Source organism: Rattus norvegicus, chromosome 1 (genome assembly GCF_021556685.1).
Source record: "Rattus norvegicus strain SHRSP/BbbUtx chromosome 1, alternate assembly SHRSP_T2T, whole genome shotgun sequence".
Classification (NCBI taxonomy): Eukaryota; Metazoa; Chordata; class Mammalia; order Rodentia; family Muridae; genus Rattus; species Rattus norvegicus.
In genome coordinates this window covers 2,839,226-2,862,657 of record NC_141534.1, presented here as the reverse complement: position 1 = coordinate 2,862,657, position 23,432 = coordinate 2,839,226, and the positions used below count along the sequence as shown (strand labels likewise).

At 42.6% G+C, this 23,432-nt stretch overlaps 1 protein-coding gene across 4 annotated transcripts in view; it reads left to right on the top strand.

Moving 5' to 3' along the window:
• Positions 1-23,432, top strand: part of LOC120098766 (histocompatibility antigen 60b-like) — a 134,474-nt gene that overhangs the window by 4,701 nt on the left and 106,341 nt on the right. The window contains exon 2 of one of the 4 annotated variants that reach the window (XM_087604469.1): positions 22,748-22,835. The exons of the other annotated variants lie outside the window; for them this stretch is intronic. The gene's annotated coding sequence lies outside the window, so the exon portion shown is untranslated. The remainder of the gene's footprint in view (positions 1-22,747; positions 22,836-23,432) is intronic. 4 annotated transcript variants of the gene reach the window in all.

The following is a 23,432-nucleotide window of genomic DNA, read 5'->3' as shown; positions in this document are numbered from 1 at the left end:
GTGAGAGACATGTCCTTTGAAGAGAGAGAAAAACAGCACACATGTATCTTAAAACAACAAAGCTGTGAGTTTGGTGGCTATAAACGGAGACATGCCAAGGATTGCTCGCTACCACTGGAAAGAGGCAAAGGCAAGCCAGTATTTCCCGAAGCCTTAAAGGACCATGTTCCTGCTGACTCCTGGATTTCAGGTCCCTGCCTCCAGAACAGTGAGAGAATTCATTTCTGCTGTTTTAAGCCAGGCTGCTTTTAGTCAGTTGTTAAATAAGCCGTAGGGAGCTGAGACATTACCTAAGAAATCCAAATACAGGACAGCAGCTGTATGAAGCAATTCAATAAGAACAAGCAGAATGGGATGTAACAGAAACACCTCTAGGTGGTTTATTCCAGAGGGACAAATTCAAAAAAAAAAAAACAAAAACCCAACAACAACAACAATAAAAACAACAACCCCAACTACCTTGGCCATTCATTCAATGCCATGTCAGAGGCTGAGGCAGGGGCATGATGTTACTCATATCCTGCTCATTTTGTTTTTGAGACAATCTCCTTGGTTTAATCCACACCAGCTATTATTTCCACAGTACACACATTCATTTAAGAAAAGGCAAATCCGGGGTTGGGGATTTAGCTCAGTAGTAGAGCACTTGCGTAGCAAGCACAAGGCCCTGGGTTTGGTCCCCAGCTCCGGGAAAAAAAAAAAAAACAAAAAACAAAACAAAAACAAACAAACAAACAAAAAAAAGAAAAGGCAAATCCAAACCTGTGATTCTAAGAATATGTCAACTGTAACCAAGCACTGGGATTACTGGGTGTATATTAATCAGCTGGTGTTGCCTTATGTCATATGAGCACATGCTCCGTGATTGTTTCGATGTCCCCCTGTAAGACCTGAGTAGTTGATTCTGTGGGTTTTCTTGTGTCCTTCACATCCCTGGACCATGCACTCATTCCTCACTCTTCCACAGGATCGCCCAAGGCCTGCCTAATATTTGGCTGTGAGTCTCTGCATCTCTTTCCATCAATTGTTGGCTGAGGCCTCTCTGCTGATGGTAATGCAAGGCTCTTGTCTGCAAGTACAGCCGACGATCATAAGAAGTCTCAGGGGTGGATGCCCTCTCAGGGCATGGATGTCAAGCTGGTCCAGGCATGGGTTGGCCACTCCCTCAATTTCTGCTCCATCTTCTTCCCAGCATGTCTTGTAGACAAAACAAATTATAGGTCAAATGCATTTTGGCTGGGATGGTTTCCCAATACCTCCATTAGAAGTCTTACCTGGCTATGGGTGATGTTCTAGAACTTTCAGGTGTGCTGTCAAGTCACTAGTAGGAGATCTCTCCAGTTTCTTCATGACAGCACTTAGTGCTGTGACTTTTCCTCTTAGCCCTGGGAGAGCCACAACCCTGCTCCACCCCTTCAGGCTCTCCTTTCCTCCCAGGCTCCTGCCTACTGGCATCCTAAAGAAAGGCCTCCAGCATGTAGTACCTGTCAGTGGCAGTCTGGAGGGGTGGGGTGGGGGGAAGGAGGCTCTGTCAGAACCAGCAGCAGAGAGGCATGCTTACAGCTCCTATTTCCCAGGATCCCCTACACTAATTTAGGTCATCCTCAAGTAGGGAGCTCAGAGATGTTAAGGTACATATGAGGGGTCACCCTGCAAAGCCTTGATTCTGATCTAGGCAGCCTGGCTCTGGTGATCTCATGTCTCTCCCAGACACCATGACAGCTGCCTAAGTATGCTATTTTAGCCATATTCTCTAAGAAATTTAGTCCAGAGGCATGGAGCCATTTTTATAAGCTCGTGCAACACCAAGCGTATAGATTATGTGTCTTATCCTGAATTCCAGGGCACTTCTGATTGGCAGGATGGAGTTACACCCAAGGACAGCAGAAAAGGGGACTGATGGGAAACCACTGATCTTGGCAATTCACACGCATTCCGGATGTTCACACCCATGAAGGACACTTTAGCACAAATCATTAATGCTAGCTGATAATGTTTTGGTGTAAACAGGGCCATGACCCTACCTTCGGCAATATATTGGCTTCTGCAGACATCAGCTGTGACCTTTGGTACAGGGCATCTGAATTCAAGATTTACCTTAGTCTCTTGTGGTGATGAAAAAGCACCTAGGTGGAGGACCAGAGGGAGCTGAAGATTGTGACAGATTTTGTCGTTTCCATACTGACCATGGATTCATGTTGTGTATCAGCCATGGGCACCATGTCTGATCCTGGTGATGTCTGACCTGTTCCATACAGGAGCAAAGTATGCTGTCATCTCTTCAGTCCCATGGACAGTGAGCAGTTGTGCTGTGTTGTGGTGCCCTCATGGCTGGCTGTCTCCAGGAGCCCCGAGAATGGTAGAACTTTGACTTTGTCACTTTCTTTGACTCCCAGAAGTCTGGGTATGTAGTGTGTTCATTTTCATTGAGTTCTAGAAACTTTAATTTCCTTATTTTGCCTTGACCCAGTGTTCATTCAGCAGAGAGTTGGTCAGTGTTCATGAGTTGGTAGGTCTTCCCTTGATACTGTTGTTAAAAACCAGCTTTAATCAGTGGTGGTCTGATAGGATAGAGGGTGTTACTTCATTTTTCTTGTATCTGTTGGGAATTGCTTTGTGACTTAATATTGAAAGACCACCGGGGTGGGGAAAACCCCCACTCAGGTCTCGAGACGATGCAACCCCCCAAGAACTCACGAGAAACCAGTCTTGATGTAATAAACAAGAGGTGTATTTGAGGAACCAGAGCACTGGGGACGACATGTATCTCACACGGGAGACAGAGGAGTCGAACCCGAGCGCAATTAGGGGAAGGGATTTATAGGGAAAATTACATAGGTAGTTGGCAACAGTCACACAAAGCAATTTCATTGGTTTGTAGCTTGGGCTCAGTTCAACTCTAGGCCACCCTCTTTCTGGGGCAAGCTGACCCTAATTCTCGTTTTTCTCAGGACTGTTGAGTCAGGCCTTATCAAGGCCAGATGGTTTGTGGTGACTATAGCCAGGCTGCATCCCCAAAACATGTTATGTTATTCTTTGTTGTGAGGTGCACTTGTCCTCACAGCAGGGTCAGTGGGGAATAGTTTATTCTTTCAATATGTAGACACTTTTGCAGAAGATTCTGTGAGGTACTGTTTGTGTTTAGATGAACTGTTCTGTAGTTATCTCTTAGGTCCATTTGTTTTATAACATCTGTTAGCTCCGTTATTTCTCTGTATAGTTTAGAACTGTCCATTTCTGACACTGGAGTGTTGAAGTCTCCCATTATTAACATGTGAGGTTCATTGTGTGGTTTAAGCTTTATAGTCATGTTTCTTTTACAAATGTGCATTCCTTCGCATAGAAGCATTAGATATTAAAAATCAAAATGCCACATTTTCCAGCCCACAGCTCCTCTGACCTGGGAGGTTCCAGAGTCTCCGTGCTGTGGTTACCGCCGCTGTGCAGCTGACTACTGTCTCTCTCAGGGCTACAGACAGGAAACTAAGACTGAGGAGTTTCTCGGGGTCCAGAGAGACCTAGGACACGGGTTCTTTCTATGAAACTAGCCCACCGTTTGGGACCACGTACCTCACTCACTTAGGAAGGTCTCAAAAACCTCAGGACAGAATCGGCACACACATCTTGGACGCCAGAGGAAAACACCAAATGCCATCTGGAACCCTGGTGCACTGAAGCTCCTGGAAAGGGCGGCGCAGATCTTCCTGGTTGCTGCCGCCGCAGAGAGCCCATGGGCAGCACCCCGCTAGCAAACTTGAGCCTCGGGACCACAGGTAAGACCAACTTTTCTGCTGCAAGTGACCTGCCTGGTGAACTTAAGATACAGGCCCACAGGAACAGCTGAAGACCTGTAGAGAGGAAAAACTACACGCCCGAAAGCAGAACACTCTGTCCCCACAACTGGCTGAAAGAAAACAGGAAAACAGGTCTACAGCACTCCTGACACACAGGCTTATAGGACAGTCTAGCCACTGTCAGAAATAGCAGAACAAAGTAACACTAGAGATAATCTGATTTCGAGAGGCAAGCGCAGGAACCCAAGCAACAGAAACCAAGACTACATGGCATCATCGGAGCCCAATTCTCCCACCAAAACAAACATGGAATATCCAAACACACCAGAAAAGCAAGATCTAGTTTCAAAATCATATTTGACCATGATGCTGGAGGACTTCAAGAAAAATGTGAAGAACTCCCTTAGAGAACAAGTAGAAGCCTACAGAGAGGAATCACAAAAATGCCTGAAAGAATTCCAGGAAAACACAATCAAGCAGTTGAAGGAATTAAAAATGGAAATAGAAGCAATCAAGAAAGAACACATGGAAATAACCCTGGATATAGAAAACCAAAAGAAGAGACAAGGAGCTGTAGATACAAGCTTCGCCAACAGAATACAAGAGATGGAAGAGAGAATCTCAGGAGCAGAAGATTCCACAGAAATCATTGACTCAACTGTCAAAGATAATGTAAAGTGGAAAAAGCTACTGGTCCAAAACATACATGAAATCCAGGACTCAATGAGAAGATCAAACCTAAGGATAATAGGTATAGAAGAGAGTGAAGACTCCCAGCTCAAAGGACCAGTAAATATCTTCAACAAAATCATAGAAGAAAACTTCCCTAACCTAAAAAAAGAGATACCCATAGGCATACAAGAAGCCTACAGAACTCCAAATAGATTGGACCAGAAAAGAAACACCTCCTGTCACATAATAGTCAAAACACCAAACGCACAAAATAAAGAAAGAATATTAAAAGCAGTAAGGGAAAAAGTAACTTATAAAGGCAGACCTATCAGAATCACACCAGACTTCTCGCCAGAAACTATGAAGGCCAGAAGATCCTGGACTGATGTCATACAGACCCTAAGAGAACACAAATGCCAGCCCAGGTTGCTGTATCCTGCAAAACTCTCAATTAACATAGAAGGAGAAACCAAGATATTCCATGACAAAACCAAATTTACACAATATCTTTCTACAAATCCAGCAGTACAAAGGATAATAAATGGTAAAGCCCAACATAAGGGCTAGAAGAAGCAAGAAACTAATCGTTTTGGCAACAAAACAAAGAGAATGAAAGCACACAAACATAACCTCACATCCAAATATGAATATAACAGGAAGCAATAATCACTATTCCTTAATATCTCTCAACATCAATGGCCTCAACTCCCCAATAAAAAGACATAGATTAACAAACTGGATACGCAACGAGGACCCTGCATTCTGCTGCCTACAGGAAACACACCTCAGAGACAAAGACAGACACTACCTCAGAGTGAAAGGCTGGAAAACAACTTTCCAAGCAAATGGTCTGAAGAAGCAAGCTGGAGTAGCCATTCTAATATCAAATAAAATCAATTTTCAACTAAAATTCATCAAAAAAGATAAGGAAGGACACTTCATATTCATCAAAGGAAAAATCCACCAAGATGAACTCTCAATCCTAAATATCTATGCCCCAAATACAAGGGCACCTATTGAAAACTGGTCTTCAATAACAATAACGGAAGAATGCCCACATATACATGGAAATTGAACAATGCTCTACTCAATGATAACCTGGTCAAGGAAGAAATAAAGAAAGAAATTAAAGACTTTTTAGAATTTAATGAAAATGAAGGTACAACATACCCAAACTTATGGGACACAATGAAAGCTGTGCTAAGAGGAAAAGTCATAGCGCTGAGTGCCTGCAGAAAGAAACAGGAGAGAGCATATGTCACCAGCTTGACAGCACACCTAAAAGCTCTAGAACAAAAAGAAGCAAATACACCCAGGAGGAGTAGAAGGCAGGAAATAATCAAACTCAGAGCAGAAATCAACCAAGTAGAAACAAAAAGGACCATAGAAAGAATCAACAGAACCAAAAGTTGGTTCTTTGAGAAAATCAACAAGATAGATAAACCCTTAGCCAGACTAATCAGAGGACACAGACAGTGTGTCCAAATTAACAAAATCAGAAATGAAAAGGGAGACATAACTACAGATTCAGAGGAAATTCAAAAAATCATCAGATCTTACTATAAAAGCCTATATTCAACAAAACTTGAAAATCTTCAGGAAATGGACAATTTCCTAGACAGATACCAGGTACCGAAGTTAAATCAGGAACAGATAAACCAGTTAAACAACCCCATAACTCCTAAGGAAATAGAAGCAGTCATTAAAGGTCTCCCAACCAAAAAGAGCCCAGGTCCAGACGGGTTTAGTGCAGAATTCTATCAAACCTTCATAGAAGACCTCATACCAATATTAACCAAACTATTCCACAAAATTGAAACAGATGGATCACTCCCAAATTCCTTCTATGAAGCCACAATTACTCTTATACCTAAACCACACAAAGACCCAACAAAGAAAGAGAACTTCAGACCAATTTCCCTTATGAATATCGACGCAAAAATATTCAATAAAATTCTGGCTAACCGAATCCAAGAGCACATCAAAACAATCATCCACCATGACCAAGTAGGCTTCATCCCAGGCATGCAGGGATGGTTTAATATACGGAAAACCATCAACGTGATCCATTATATAAACAAACTGAAAGAACAAAACCACATGATCATTTCATTAGATGCTGAGAAAGCATTTGACAGAATTCAACACCCCTTCATGATAAAAGTCCTGGAAACAATAGGAATTCAAGGCCCATACCTAAACATAGTAAAAGCCATATACAGCAAACCAGTTGCTAACATTAAACTAAATGGAGAGAAACTTGAAGCAATCCCACTAAAATCAGGGACTAGACAAGGCTGCCCACTCTCTCCCTACTTATTCAATATAGTTTTTGAAGTTCTAGCTAGAGCAATCAGACAACAAAAGGAGGTCAAGGGGATACAGATCGGAAAAGAAGAAGTCAAAATATCACTATTTGCAGATGATATGATAGTATATTTAAGTGATCCCAAAAGTTCCACCAGAGAACTACTAAAGCAGATAAACAACTTCAGCAAAGTGGCTGGGTATAAAATTAACTCAAATAAATCAGTAGCCTTCCTCTACACAAAAGAGAAACAAGCTGAGAAAGAAATTAGGGAAGCGACACCCTTCATAATAGACCCAAATAATATAAAGTACCTCGGTGTGACTTTAACCAAGCAAGTAAAAGATCTGTACAATAAGAACTTCAAGACACAGAAGAAAGAAATTGAAGAAGACCTCAGAAGATGGAAAGATCTCCCATGCTCATGGATTGGCAGGATTAATATAGTAAAAATGGCCATTTTACCAAAAGCAATCTACAGATTCAATGCAATCCCCATCAAAATACCAATCCAATTCTTCAAAGAGTTAGACAGAACAATTTGCAAATTCATCTGGAATAACAAAAAACCCAGGATAGCTAAAGCTATCCTCAACAATAAAAGGACTTCAGGGGGAATCACTATCCCTGAACTCAAGCAGTATTACAGAGCAATAGTGATAAAAACTGCATGGTATTGGTACAGAGACAGACAGATAGACCAATGGAATAGAATTGAAGACCCAGAAATGAACCCACACACCTATGGGCACTTGATTTTTGACAAAGGAGCCAAAACCATCCAATGGAAAAAAGATAGCATTTTCAGCAAATGGTGCTGGTTCAACTGGAGGTCAACATGTAGAAGAATGCAGATCGATCCATGCTTATCACCCTGTACAAAGCTTAAGTCCAAGTGGATCAAGGACCTCCACATCAAACCAGACACACTCAAACTAATAGAAGAAAAACTAGGGAAGCATCTGGAACACATGGGCACTGGAAAAAATTTCCTGAACAAAACACCAATGGCTTATGCTCTAAGATCAAGAATCGACAAATGGGATCTCATAAAACTGCAAAGCTTCTGTAAGGCAAAGGACACTGTGGTTAGGACAAAATGGCAACCAACAGATTGGGAAAAGATCTTTACCAATCCTACAACAGATAGAGGCCTTATATACAAAATATACAAAGAACTCAAGAAGTTAGACCGCAGGGAAACAAATAACCCTATTAAAAATGGGGTTCAGAGCTAAACAAAGAATTCACAGCTGAGGAATGCCGAATGGCTGAGAAACACCTAAAGAAATGTTCAACATCTTTAGTCATAAGGGAAATGCAAATCAAAACAACCCTGAGATTTCACCTCACAGCAGTGAGAATGGCTAAGATCAAAAACTCAGGTGACAACAGATGCTGGCGAGGATGCGGAGAAAGAGTAACACTCCTCCATTGTTGGTGGGATTGCAGACTGGTACAACCATTCTGGAAATCAGTCTGGAGGTTCCTCAGAAAATTGGACATTGAACTGCCTGAGGATCCAGCTATACCTCTCTTGGGCATATACCCAAAAGATGCCCCAACATATAAAAAAGACACGTGCTCCACTATGTTCATAGCAGCCTTATTTATAATAGGCAGAAACTGGAAAGAACCCAGATGCCCTTCAACAGGGGAATGGATACAGAAAATGTGGTACATCTACACAATGGAATATTACCCAGCTTTCAAAAACAACGAGTTTATGAAATTTGTAGGCAAATGGTTGGAACTGGAAAATATCATCCTGAGTGAGCTAACCCAATCACAGAAAGACATACATGGTATGCACTCATTGATAAGTGGCTATTAGTCCAAATGCTTGAATTACCCTAGATGCCTCGGGCAAGTGAAACTCAGGACGGATGATCAGGGTGTGGATGCTTCACTCCTTCTTTAAAAGGGGAAAAAGAATACCCTTGGCAGGGAAGAGAGAGGGAAAGATTAAAACAGGGACTGAGGGAGCACCCATTTGGAGTCTGCCCCACATGTGGCCCATGCATATACAGCCACCCAATTGGACAGGATGGATGAAGCAAAGAAGTGCAGACCGACAGGAGCCGGATGTAGATCGCTCCTGAGAGACACAGCCAGAATACAGCAAATACAGAGGCGAATGCCAGCAGCAAACCACTGAACTGAGAATAGGTCCCCCGTTGAAGGAATCAGAGAAAGAACTGGAAGAGCTTGAAGGGGCTCGAGACCCCATATGTACAACAATGCCAAGCAACCAGAGCTTCCAGAGACTAAGCCACTACCTAAAGACTATACGTGGACTGACCCTGGACTCTGACCTCATAGGTAGCAATGAATAGCCTAGTAAGAGCACCAGTGGAAGGGGAAGCCCTGGGTCCTGCTAAGACTGAACCCCCAGTGAACTAGACTGTTGGTGGGAGGGGGACAATGGGGGGAGGGTTGGGAGGGGAACACCCATATGGAAGGGGAGGGGGGAGGGGGATGTTTGCCCGGAAACCGGGAAAGGGAATAACACTCGAAATGTATATAAGAAATACTCAAGTTAAAAAAAAAAAGAAAAAAAATCAAAGAATGAAAATGAAAAAAAAAAAAAAAAACACCTCAGGACAAATGGCTCAGGAGATTACTGCTATATTAAAGTAGACATCTTTGGCTAGGTGCTTGCTTCTGGTTCCTCTCTTGGCCTTCTCCTCTCCCTTCCTTTTTCCATATATCCCTCTACCTATCTTCTCATAGTTTAGTTCAGTCTGATCCCTTGCAGATGCCTTTTGCTGTATTCTCCCTCATACGGTAAAGCCCAAAATTAACCTGTTAAGTAGTATCTCCTCAAGAACGAATAACTTCCTTGAATGCTGGGAGGTTTAGTTCTTGGAAAATTAACAAACCTGCATGGCAAAGTAGAGTGGCCAATAAATTAGTCTTCATAAACTCGTATAGCACATGCAAAAGTTTCTCTCTTAGTCAGTATTTAATATTTAATAACACTTACCCAAAGGATTGTATTGGTTTTTCCAAGGCAAATCTAAGGATTAACATAAAATACAATAAACCTTCTCTTCAACCATAAAAAAAAAATCAAAGTGCCAACTTGGTGGATTTTTGCTGTGGTGAATATGAAGCCTCCTTCCTCATCTCTGTAGATTCGTTTTGGTTGGAAGTCTATTTTCTTTAATACCAGCTGGCTTCTTAGATCCCTTTCCTGAGAATACCTATTTCAATCACTTTACTCTGAGGTAACGTCTCTCTTTAATGTTGAGGTATACAGCAGAAGAGTGTTTTCACATCCATTCTGTTAGCCTGCGTCATTTTATTGGGGAGATTAGTCCATTGATATTTAGAGACAGTAAATACCAATGCTTGCTAATTCCGGTTATTTTGTTGGTTGTGTGTGTGTGTGTGTGTGTGTGTGTGTGTGTGTGTGTGTGTGTGTGTGTATGTGTGTGTCCTATCTTTTGGTTTCCTGTAGTGAGATTATTTATTTCCTGCATTTTCATGGGTGTAGTCAACTTCATGTTGTTGCAGGATGTCTTTGGAATATCTCTTGTACCTTTGGCTTCTGGATCAATATTTTTGAAAGTTCACTTAATCATGGCATAGCTTGTATTTTCGAAATGTGGTGATGGAAAATTTTGGTGGGTATAGTAGTCCCTGGTGGTATCTATGGTCTTGTAGAGTTGTTGTTGTAAAAATATACAAAATACAAAAGTATAGTTGTTTTTTTCCTGTGAGGTCTGGCACCTCTGTGTCCCAAGATATCTGCTATGTATCTTGGAAGAACACATCCCAACTCCTTGGCTGCCCAGTGTCTCTTGCCACCGCACACTTTCCTACAGTCAAACCATCACATGAAAGAACATACAACAGAATAATGTTTGACCCAATTGATAAGATATAATTGCCCACCTAAACATACAAAGCCCAGTACCTTCCATCCATTAAGAACATTTGTAACAACCTCTAAAGGTAGAGCGTGGAATCTTAAGGTCACCCACCATGGCTTCTCACCCTCTCCTCTCTCCTGTCTCTTCCTTTCTCCTCTAGTCTCCTCCTCTTCCTTCAAACTTCTCTCCAGCACATCCTTCCTTCTCCTCCAATGACAGGCCTCCTTCTATCCTGTACATGCCCCTCACATGTACTTTACAAATTCATGGGCAGGTTCTGGTGAAGTCACCTGATTCCTAAGTGACTAGGCAGCTGTCCTTGGGGCAGTGGAATTAGCATCAAAAAACAGATAACTTCAGGGCAAACCACAACATAGTGTTTGTAAGATATTTGTCCCTTCTAAATCGGGACAGAAGTGTAAATACAAAAAGACAGAAAGTAAGGGAATGCCTGCTCAATGCCACAGGGTTCCATAGAGGAAAGATAATACAGGGTGCATGGAGACTTCACACATTCTTCCTCTCCCCACTGTCCTACTGCTTGATGCAACATGTTGCTTAGAATTTGCAGCAGTGAAATGTCACACCTAGTATTTGTGGCATCTGAATCACCCCAGGGCCCTCTCCTTACACACTGGCTTGGAAACTTGCTGCCTGGAACTCAGAAAGAAGCTAAATTTGACCCCCCCTCCCATGTTCTATCAAGTTCTGGTGTGTGCTTTGAATATTATCTTTGTTTTCTCTCCAGTGAAACAACTAGTAAACACTACCATCCCTGTGTCCTGTGAGTCTCACAGTCGAGTTCTCATAAGTGTTTTCAGGAAATTGCTCGTGTGCCATTTGGTCTTCAGGTGCAGCTGTGACCCCTGACTATGAATTGATACGTTTGTCTTCCACTTTTGCATTCAATATTGTGCTATACGTGTTTACATGATAAAGTCCCCCAAAGAGAGTTTATTTAAGTTGATTATATGCAAACAAGAGACTATGTAACTTTGTTTCTGCTTTCAATTCATGAGACATTTAACAAATGCCACAAATTGGTTATTATAAATGTGATGTTATGCAACCTTGACCTAATACAAGTCTTACAAACAAACACTGTTACCAGGTGATTAGCTTGTGTCTTAAAGGCTGGTGCCCATCAAGTAGAGAGGATCCTCTGTGCTGTCATTACATGTGGTTGTGAGCCACCTGCTGGGACTGGGAATGAATTGAATCCTGGACCTCTGCAAGAGAATCCAGGTTCTTGAGCTATAGCTGAGCAGACACCACAGACTCTTAGCACTAATGGCTTGGTTGGGTCTTTGCTTCCCTTTGAAAATTGGCAAGTGAGGCCTCCATCGTCTGCATTGCTCTTAATAATTTTCCCTTCCATCCTATTATAGAGCAGCCCACTGAGCTCTCTACACTCGGTGACATTTCTAGACCATGTATATATAACAAGTCCTTCCCACAATGCATCATGAGGTCTTGGCAGCAATCCTCTATAATCCTGTACCAATTTCTGTCTTAGTTAGGGTTACTACTGCTGTGTGACCATGAGGAAATCCTATTTGTGATGAAAAGGTTTATTTGGCTTAGAGTTGTACATCTTAGTCTATCAGCGAAGGAGCTCAGGACACTGTCCTTAGCAGGAACTGAATCAGAAGCTGTGGAGGGAACTGCTTAATGCTTGCTCCCTATGGCTTGCTCAGTCTGCCTACTTGTTGAACATAGGATTACCAGCCCAAGGGTGGCCCCACACTCACAATGGGTAGGGCCCTCCCCTATGAATCTTAAAGTAATAAATGTCGTGGAGAATTGCCTACAGTCCAGTCTTGTGGGGGCCCCTTACACTATGATAACTCCTGCTGTGTGAAGTCCACACTCAGAGCTGACTTGCAGACAGTTTCAGGTTGCAAGTTTTCAGACTCTTTCTTTGGGGTTGATCTAGGAAAACTATCTGTGCAGTTTCTCTGCCACGAAGCTAAGTTCTAGCCCCATGGTTCAGAAGAGTTCTCTTTGAAAGTCCAGAAAGGAGGCATGGCTTGTGAGTAACAGTGGAGAGCCTGGGTCTGGCAACCTAATGGGCACTTTCAGACTCAGTGTTGTGTTAGGTAGGACTAACGCTGTCTCTTAGGCATAGTGCCTTCCATTTCACTCTATGAAGTATTCTCAAAACCTGGCTAGATCTGATGTTCAGTACTTCCCAAAGAAAACTCTTATTTCATTGTAACCATTGTTCCTTAGGACACATTCTCAAATGGAGAACACTGGCTTACAGATAGTATATCAACTGTATTCTCAATCACACCTCTCTGGTGATGGATCAGACAAGCATTCTGTGATCACTATAGCTAAGCCATCACGGCTGTGTGACAGGATCCTCAGGTGTGAGAGACCTGCCCTGTGTACCCCAGCAGATCCTCTCACTAAACCCTGCTCAAACTCTGGTTTCTTTGACACCAGCATCCCTTGGCTTGACATTTCTTCCCTCTGAGCTCCCTTTGTTTTTCCTTCTCCCCTTCCCTCCCTCTCAACCTCAGAATACTAAGCCGCCTCATACACTCCTTCCCTTGCTTAGATGTAGGCATTCCCCTGCAGAACATTGTACAGGAATTTATGGGACAGTTAGAAACTGTCCTTCCTCCCTCAAACAACTCCCTCCAAATGAAGCTTCCGTCTCCAACCCAAGTTACCCTAAGAGAATTCACTTCATTCCTTGGCTCCACTGTGCCCCTTTTCAAGGGTCTGCATAAGCTGTGGGCCCAAGTTCCCCATCTTCCACCTTATCCATACTCAGGGTGCACTCTAATAAAACTAATCATGGTATATGGCCTTCATGTTTCCTACTACACTGCCGAGAGTTGCTTCCATGTGTAAAAACAGAAAACCATCCCTCAGATGGGTAAAAGGTACTTTTTTTCCTGGAGACAAAATTAAAAGATTATGGCCAACCTATCAGGGTGACCACAGATTTAGGTTACCCTCATTTTTACCACCAACAATTTTATAAACTTTATATAGAAAGAAACATGGAAGTCATGAATCAATTATCTTTAAAGTACATAGGTGGGAATATCTGAGGCCCACAGTCAGAGTTTCCTAGTCATGCTCTAATATGTCTGTCTGATAAAATTCTTAGCTACTGCATTGGTAAAATCTTGAGGGTCATTCATGAATTCTAAGGCTGTATCTAATAGCCACAAGGGACCTAAGCAGACTAAAGGTGGCCCAAGACAATATAACTTGGGACCTGTGGCATTCCAGCATTTCACATCTTTGAGGATGACTTAGTTGACTAACTTGTGTATGTCGAGGTTTTTGTGTGAACTCCTGTTCACATATGTAATCTAGTGTGTGTGTGTGTGTGTGTCTGTGTGTGTCTCTGTGTGTGTGTGTGTGTGTGTGTCTGTGTGTGTGTGTGTGTGTGTGTGTGTGTTGTTTTGTGGTGTGGCAAAGTTGACCCCTGAGTATGTGATTTGAAGTATCTGTTTTCTGCCTTCAAATAGATGGTATGTGGAAATGTTTACATGATAATGTCCTTCCCCCAAAGTGTTTAGTGAAAATTGACTGATAAGAAAGCAAGAGAATACACAAACTTATTTCCAATTTTTTATTTCATCAGATGCAAGCAAAGTAACACATTACATAATTTAAATTTGTGGGAAAACAGGAAATATTGCATTATACAACCACCATATATATGTCACCAGAGTATTGAAGCTGGGTGTGAAAAGGCACATTAACCAACGACAGTGTGAGACTTGATAATGTTGTGCATCTAAACCTATTTTGCAAAACACAAAGCATGGAGGGGTTTTCTCTGTTCAGTGTTTAAACCTTCCAGAAAAACATGAAGCCAAAATTACAACAGGATTTAATCTGAGGCCCTTATATCAGGTTATGAAGCCCTTATTTCTCCATTTCTGGGATTTCTGCTCCTTGTCAGTCTCTATTGTCATACTTCCTGCCTCTCTTGAACCAAAAAAGGGTAGTTGCCCCTTTGATCACTGTGGGTTACAATTATTTATTCCTGCTCACAGCCTATTTCTGGTTTTAACTCTTTGGTGACTTTGACCGGTCTCACTTAACCCTCCACCGTCTAGATTAGAAGTCACTGCGATGGAGTTAGTGCTGTGGCAGGGCTGTCCATCACCACCATCTACACCGACACCTACAGTAAGCACCGAGGACCACTTGACCTCTGAGTGATGTTAACATCATGTAACAATCACCCTTCCCCTCTCCTAAATGTAGGGTTATCCTTCATAAGTTTTATGGTCTTATGGACCCAGGAGAGCTCAGCAGCCCCAGACCAGGCTCTCAATGTACCATTCTCAGCATACGCCCCTTCCAAAAGGAAGCATTTGTATCATCTATTCATGACATGATCTGCCCAGCTTTCAGGACAGCAATGCAGATGCAAAGAGTTCTCCCGTCAAAAGTAAAATCATAACATCCTCTTTTAATAACCAGAGTCTAATGCTTAGATTCTGATTCCGTTTCTCATGATACCTCGTACAATGAGAGGGTGAATCCTACCCAACCCTAGAACCAAAGCCAGTACTTGAACGATAGTCTATGAAAATTATCACCAAAGAAGTTATCAGCTGTTTGCCTCTTATAAAAAGGCCAGGTAATGTCGCATAACTAGTATATAAAACACCCATTCCCTCTCTGGAGAATTGACTCTGGAGAAGTCTCTAGCTGTGTTTGTGTCCACAGTGTCCATCATTTTCGCGTGTGTATATACACATGTGGTTGTGCTCGGTCATATACTCACGGAGACTACACTTTACCTCTGATGTCACTTCTCAGAATGCCATGGATGCAATGTACACTGTGTTTTGAGTCAGTCCTACTGGAACTCACCAATTCAACTACACTGGCTGAGGAGGAAGCCCCAGAGATGCACTTCTCTCTTGCTGTCCCCTGCACTGTGATTACAAGCATGTGTCACCACAGTGTGCATGGGTTCTGAGGAGGGAACCCAGGTCCTCATGGGTAGAAGGAGCAAGCACTAAATGACTGAGTTGTCTCTTTGTCCCTTGTTCCCTAGTAAAACGTATGTAGAATTTTCAGTCACTGAATGTGACATTGTTATGCCTATTCCACGTCCCCTGGTAGTTCCTGGCATGTCAGTGCACTCTAGCCTAGGACGGTTATTGTCATGTGCTCACACTCCAGTCTGTGGTCCTATGTGTCCCTAGAGGCGTCACTGTTTGAGGATTTAACATCCCATTGTCTGTCATTCAATTTTCTTATGTATGTGAGCATTTCCCCTTGCTTTCTTTCACACAGTATAAATTCGAAGTACAGTATATCGATATGCCCATCATATACATTAATTATCGTTGATGTGTGATCTGAGGTTTGCTTACTTCCTTTTCCACTTTGTTTTTTATTTTTGCTGACACACTCCTCCTGAGAGGCTGAGGGAATGCACCTCTGTTCTTAAACACAGATCTGATCTTTCGCTGCACAGTGTGAGGTTTCACTGTGGTGTGAGGCAGGCACTGGGTCAGTGGAGCAAGCTTAGTCCCTGTTGACGAGAGTTTCAAAGGGATGATGAATTTCTTTCAGCATTTCATTTGTTTGAAAATGTTGGGTATTCCTAATCTCTTTCCCAGTGGACAGTTTACTCATTAAATGGTTAAAGTATTACGAATGAAATCCGGAATAAGTGAGTTATGCCAGGAAAACAGGTACTCGCATCTATGTCTTAATTTACCAGCTCCATCCAATTTGCTGACTGTAATTGCCAAGACGTCCTAATTATCTTTGACAAATGGCTCTTGGCCGCATGGGCTTTTTGACTACAGAGAAAATTACTAATATAAACTCTCAGATCACACATTGAACACCACACAGTTATCTTATGAACTTAGATCACAGAATGGCTGCAGAAGAGAGAACGATTAGCTATTAGAGTGTAAAGTGACCAGACAGGAGGCAGAGACAGAGGGATAACAGACACACAGACAGACTCAATGCAGGAGGTTAGAGGAGCTGTGAAGGGAGCTCATGGAGAGCTGCAGGGCTGCACCAGGCCTCAGCACTGAGTGAACTGCACAGGTGAGGTTCAGGACTGAGGATCCAGCAGGTAAGATGCAGACCCACATTAGCATGAGCAGCAGATGAACTGTCAGACAGTGATTCAAGGAGGAGACATTAGCAGTGTGGATGGAGCTGAGGGCTTAAGATGGCCAGGAGTTAGTTCTCTGCCTGCAGGTTCCCTGACACAAACAGCCAGGGGACAAGTTTGTTGTGACATAACTATTGCAGGGTCAGGTGGCCTCCTCAGGGCTCCAGGCGAGGGTGAGATAAATCCTCAGAGCCAGTTTCTGATGTGGTTTGAGATGCACTTGTGGGCACTGCTTCCCACCTATTTTGATAAGTGTAGAGGTGACATATTTTTACTTTGTGGAGTAAGGTAATTATCAGCCTCTGCACCAGAGAGGGAAATGGGTGGGCATGTGTCTCTGTGTAAAGTGAGGTGTCATGTCCTCCAATGTCTGCATTGCACTCAGGAGGGAGCCAACTGCAGCTTGTAAAATGGAGTCACCCAGGGCAAGTCCTTGTTTTACGCAGTGAGGAGTAATTTAGAGCCATGCTGAGCTTGATCTCTGCAGTGCTATCAGGTAAGTGTCAGACAGAAGAATGATCAGAACAAGACAAAGTCATCATAGCAACAGCCTAATGCACCCTGATGCCCTGGTTGGTGAGGCTCTGACAGCGATCAGTCTCCTGCGTTCCTACCAATCTGGTTCAAAGTCAGCAGCAAGGTTTTCTGAGATGTCATGAGAAATATTTTCCTTCGCTGGAGAAGCCACAGAAATATGTTCAAGATTCCTCCAATACAGCTGGTGATGGGGACTGAAGTTCATACTGAAGAGGAAGGGGAGCAGCAGGAAGCACCTAGGACAAAAGGGGTGTGGCTTAGAGTGTGAGCCTGGGCATCAGCTGCAGCCCCCACTCTACTCCCCCACATCACAGACCACGGAATCAGTTACCCAATCCTTCTCTCTTTCACTTTTCCTTCTAGAACTTTCTGCCACTGTGAGCTCCACTATGATAAGACTGCAGATGTTTCTGGAGTTGTAAGTGTAGTGAAACAAAGATAGTAAATAAAACAAAATAAAAAGAAATATGAAAAACTCAGCAAATATGAAAGGTCTGCAAAATATAGCAGAGATTTTGTGTTTGCTCGTCTTTTTAATTTCACGTTAGATGTGGAAAAAGCTTCACTTTATCCCCCAAGCTGGACTTGAGCTTAGTGCACAATCTACTGCATTCCTGGATTCCTGTGGCAATCCTCCTGTCTCAGCTTTCCACATATGGGAATTGTAAGACTGACCAAATATATACATTTGAGGTAAAAATTTTCAGACAACATGTTATTCAAAAATAATTATATTGACTTAAATATGGGATGTCACCTGATGTTAGATGTAAATCTTTTACCTCCATATGCCTATAGGGAAAATATTTTAGATCATATTCGAATAATTAGAACATTGGAATCTTCATCACAATCCTGTACATCAGCTCTAGACTGTGTGGCAAAGGCTAACAACAACAGTGGTGGACACTCGGTTCACATTAACTGCATAAACACCGGTGACTTCAACTTCAGAGGACAGAGACATTGGAATCATGGTACCATGTGCACTGAACTGTGGCCAAGTTAAATAAATGAATGGGTTTTATTGTTCTCTTTGTTCTTAATACAGATGTAACCAAGCAGCCCAGGTTGACCTTGAACTTGGTGACCTCTTCGTGGGCCTCCTGAGTGCAGGGATTACAGGTCTGTCCCACAATGTCAACTCCTTAAAAGATCTGCTCATAGGGATCCTTCTGTCTTAAATGGTGGCCTAAGCTAGGAGCTGTTAAGGTATAGACTTGGCCCTACTTATTAGAATTATTGTGTGATGTTGGATCATGTCATCCACAGAAAGCAAACAGACTTTACTCACAGTCTTGAGAGAACCATTTCTTGGATATGAGGAGAAATCCCCTCATTTCCATTTTCCTTGAATCTTATTTGGATCCTTGGATTCTCTGTTCCCTCAGCAGGACTTTACTGTTTCATCCTCCTCTGACTGCAGAGTTAAACTGACTCTGTTGCCTCCTGTACCCAACCATCATCATCTCCAACATTACCGTGGAGTGAGGGCTGAAGACTAAGCTGAGACTTCATTCTAACAGACAGACAGACTCTGAAATAGCTAGTGGCTTGGATTAAACAAACCACTGGGACCTGTCTCCAAAGTGCTTACCTGATTTATAAACCAAGAAAAAGAGTGAGAACACAGACCTTTCCTTACCTTTTTTTTTTTTCATAGCAACCACGATCAATGCAAGGAAGATTGCTGGAAACTCAAATATAATTAGATAATCAGTCGTAGATGTAGGTTGGGTGCTATTCCCTGTTGACGGACTCTGGGTGGAAGACATGGCTGGGGTACTAGTCCCTGTAGATGGACTCAGGGTGGTAGATGTAGGTTGGGTGGTATCTGGTGCCTTTATTGTCAATCCTAAAAAAGAAAAATCAGGAAAAATACGAATGAAGCTAAAAACACACCTCGATCAGCAACTTCTCTCTGGGCAGCCCAGGGACTTCAAATGCAGTAACTATTTTCCCAAACCCTGGATATAAAGATGAGTAGAATGTGTATGTAAGGTGTCCTTACAGAGTTTGTTTCACTATCAAAGAAAGGAAATGTATACTGAAACATCAAACAATGTGACATTTTTCTTGTGGTTAGAACTTTCTGGTTGATGGCATAATTAGGGGTGTTTAATTGTGCCGAGAAAAATAATGAAACCTTCAAAAGTGATGTTAAAGCTGATGGGAAGGCAGCTATACTGAAGCAAGAAAAGGCTGGAAATTTACAGTGATGCACACAGACTTGGGGCTCACTGGCAGGCCATTTAGAGCCTGGGCCACTGCTTAACAGGGAAGGAGAAACATTGAGAGGTGTAGTGGATGGGCCTGAAGCTGCTTGTATTCTTATGCTAATTTGAGCCCCTAAAACTGATTAATTGCATTCTACCCCCAGGTAATTGTGATGTATAAATAAAGATAACAACAACCAATAGCTGGGCAGAAGAGACATAGATGGGGTTGAGGTTTTGAGGACTTTGAAGAGAGAGGATCACTAGGAGGAGGAAAAACGAAGAAGCTACCATGGACTAGAGGAAGGTGCAGGAGGGAGAAAGGAGAAGCATCCATGGGATAATGGTCAAAAGAGCATGCACAATGGAGACCAGAAGGAACATGTTAAATAGTAAACAATAGCTTGGGGTTATCAATACAAAGCAGATTCTAACAGCCTGGAGGGTAGGCAGCTGCCCAGCTATTGTACTACATGAGGGTTGTTAAAACGATAAAGCCTTTCAGTGGGTCTTTGTCTGAAAATGTTATGATTAAGTCAGAGTCGAAGACCCAGGCCAGGATTTAAATTTCCTACTACAGGGAGGTGAGATGGGGAAGAGAAATCCTTGAGGCCATCACTGATTCCCCACAGAGGAAGACCACCTGAAATGACTCATGCAGACTATCAAACTTTCCATTGTGCGCACATGCTTACATGTATATAGAGAAGTCATTAGAATTTTCGTATCCCCCTGCCCACATGTGGATGCTTCCTTGTTGTCATCTAATTAACTACTTACTTGTCAATTCTCTGGAGTCCTTCAACAATTTCTTGAGGCACTGACTGAAATCTCCCGTGGAGAGGAACGTGAGACTTTGGAATAGTTCCCTGTTATTCTCCCATTGACTCATGGTCTTGATAGCATTAGGCTGATTTTCTTTCCAGGTCATATTTTTTGGATAAAAGTAGAGGGGATACTGTCTATCAATCATGAAGGTCCAGCATCCATCCATGAATTCTCCTTGATTATATTGAGATTATATAGTGACCTGCAAGGTGTGATTACCTGCAAATGACACCAAACACCATCATCTTCCACCCTTTATAGAATCATCCTCCCTCAGTGGTCCAGTCATTCTCTTCATGCTTAGGGGTCTGTATTCTTTCCTTCTGGCTTGCTGTTTCTTACACATTGGGTACCATGTACCTGAAGGTTGGGTCAATATTCAGCTCTTACATGCAGACACATCCACAGCCCCTTCCTGCATACGCTCTGTTCTTCCTCTTTCTTATTTATAGCCTCTGTCTTTGGATTCTGTCTCATACTCACCCTTGGATTCGAATAGCCCTGACTCCAGGTTCATGATCTCATAAAAACTGTAACTCAGGCTTTGGTTCAAATCATTGCACACCTTAGTAGCATTTCCCTTCTTTTCAGGTTTACACACAGGTGAGTTCTGTCTTACATCGTCAAAACAAAGGACAGTCGTTCCATTCACTGAGCATTGTCCAAGTGAGACTTTATACTGGACAGTGAAGTTACAACTTAGAGAGTCTGTACCTGTGAGAGAAACAGGCAGGTGAGGTCCAAAGTGGGGCAGGGGTCCATAGGAGTCACAGTTTTCTTGCACTCAGAATCTCTCTGATGGATCAGGAGGAGAAGCCTCTAATCAAGAAGTCCAGCAGCTTCTGGATCTTAATTCTACCCCATATTTAACTGTCTTATTATTCCTCAAAGGTGTTTATGTCACCTAGGTGATTTGTCTTGGAAGTACTTTTAGTGACTATTATCAGGTAGTAAAGAATAAAATATGTCAGATAGCATCCATGTTCCTGGGATGAAAATCTATCTGAGCACACAGGGGCAAGGGAGGCATCATAGGACACATGGAAATTCGACATGGAGCCTGATGTTGAGGGAAGCTCCTGAAGAAATGTACAAGTTTATCTTGGAGAGGGGAGCTGCCAGCTGTGAGCTCACGGCTCATCCCTGCTCCCACTGTGCTCTGTCACACAGCACTGCTGGTCACCAGATCTCAGCTTCTCCCACATTAAACCACACACCTAATCCATTTGCAAGGAGGGATCTGAACTCTCCAGTGTAGGGGAATGTCAGGGCAGGTAGGCAGGAAGGGGTGGGAAGTTGGGGAGGGTGAATACCCTCATAAAAGAAGGGGAAGGTGGGATGAAATAGGGGGTTTAGGAACTGGGAAATGGGAAAGCATTTAAAATGTAAATTTAAAAATACCCAATAAAAATATATCTAACATAAAAAAGAAATCTAAATAAAAATATCCAATAAAAAACAAAATCCACTTAGAAGTTTAATTAAAGGAAACTGTTTTGCTAATTGAGGAGCTGTGAATAATGAAGGTGACTTAAAGAAAGCATTCCTGACTTCAAATATTTGCATCAATAAAAGATGATGATGATGGTGGTGATGATGATGATGATGATGATGAAGGTGAGGAGGAGGAGGAGAGATGGAGGAGCAGGAGGGCAGCAAGTTGTCCTAGAATGGTATTAACAGCAAACTTTTAGTAAGAATAACATTTTAATAATGTTTTACAAAAATACCACAGTAATGCTGATTACACAAGGCCTCTTAACATGCTTGGGATTCACAAAGTAGATTGAAACTCTCGCCAGGGACTCAGATCTTACTTATTTTTATTTTATGTGTATCAATATTTGCCTGTGTTTCTGTGTACCATGCGCATGCAGTGTCTGTGAGAGCCTACAGGAGCCAAAGATCTTCAGAGAGCAACGAAGTTATAGATAGTTGCCTCTGCCTTGCTAGTCCTGACAATGAGGGCACACAGCACCATGCCCAGCCCTTTTACAGGAGGTCCAACGATCAGCTCAGGTTCTCATGGTTGGGAAGCACACAGTTTAAACTCAGCCTTCTCATGCTTTGGACACCGGACTTTTAGTCATCAGCAAACCACCAGAATTCTCTGGAGCTAATGCCCACGTGTCATAGAAATGTCTGGCAGGAATCTGGTCAGAGGCTAGTCCGTACTACATGTAAAACAGAATCTAGAACCTCTAAAACTTGTAGTGAAGTGTGTGTAAAAAGACGCAAAGAAGTACACATGTCAAGAGAGATGAGTAATGAAATCAGTAGTATGGCTTTGTTGTAGCCAAAGAAGAGGAAGTGGGTCCTGGAGCTAGCCTGAAGTTTGAAACACCAGTTCATAACCCAGAGTCTCTGTCTTCTGTGGCCTTTAGGTAAGGACGTAGAACTCTCAGCTACCATATATTGCTGTGTGCTGCCATGCTCCCCACCCTGAGAAAAAAGAACTGAACCTGTCCAATGGTAAGCAAGCCCCAATAAAATGGTCACTGTGCTTTAGTCAGGACACTGACTGTCTTTGTTAAGGTTTTACTGCTGTGAACAGACACCATGACCAAGGCAACTTTATAAAGGACAACATGTAGTTGGAGCTGGCTTATAGGTTCAGATATTCAGTTTATTATCATCAAGGTGGTTGTATGGCAGCATCCAGTCAGGCACAGTGCTGGAGGTCCTGAGAGATTTACATCTTTACCCAAAATAAGTGAGGAGCAGACTATCCTAAGGCAGCTAGGAGAAGGGTCTCACAGCCCGCCCGCACAGTGACACACTTCCTCCAACCAGGTCATACCTGCTGCAACAAGGCCAAATATCCTAAAAGTGCCACCTCCTAGGCCAAGCATATTCAAACCACCTCACTAACCTTGATAAAAGTAGGTACCTGGGAGTGGGGTATAGGCGTGAGAAGCCTGACCAAGCTGCTCGTAGGCAAAGTGTGGACTTTTGAACCTTGAATTAGCAAAGAAGTTGATCATTTTAGCAGAGCGTAATGGGCCATAGGAGCAAAACCATGGACAACAATGATTCCTTGAGAAATATAGATCAGGACAGCCTGGTATA